Here is a 721-nt window from a genome sequence, read left to right on the forward strand (position 1 = left end):
CAACTGTCACAGTTACGCACAAACTCTTGGGCATCTCTATAGAGAGTAGGCCAGTAGAAGCCACATTGGAGGACTTTAGTGGCTGTTCGCTCACTTCCAAAATGTCCTCCATACTGTGATCCATGGCAGTGCCATAGGATCCTTTGTGCTTCTTCTCTGGGTACACATCTGCGGATCATTCCGTCTGCACATCTCTTAAAGAGATACGGCTCATCCCATAGGTAGTACTTGGCATCTGAAATTAATTTCTTTCTTTGCACTCTGCTGTACTCCTGGGGTATGAACCTCACAGCTTTATAATTTGCAATATCTGCAAACCATGGAGCTTCCTGAATGGCAAAGAGTTGCTCATTTGGGAAAGTCTCAGAGATCTCAGTAGAAGGGAGGGACGCCCCAGCTACTGGTTCTATCCGGGACAGATGATCAGCTACTTGGTTCTCCGTCCCTTTTCTGTCTCTTATTTCTATATCAAACTCTTACAGAAGCAACACCCATCTTATAAGCCTCGGTTTTGAATCCTGCTTTATGAGTAAGTACTTAAGAACAGCATGGTTAGTGTACACAATCACCTTTGATCCCACCAGATAGGATCTAAACTTGTCAATGGCATAGACCACTGCAAGTAATTCTTTTTATGTGGTTGTGTAATTCTTCTGTGCATCATTTAAAACACGACTGGCATAGTAAATGACATGCAGAAGCTTGTCATGCCTTTGTCCTA

This window comes from Arachis duranensis, chromosome 2 (assembly GCF_000817695.3).
Source record: "Arachis duranensis cultivar V14167 chromosome 2, aradu.V14167.gnm2.J7QH, whole genome shotgun sequence".
NCBI classification, from domain to species: domain Eukaryota; kingdom Viridiplantae; phylum Streptophyta; class Magnoliopsida; order Fabales; family Fabaceae; genus Arachis; species Arachis duranensis.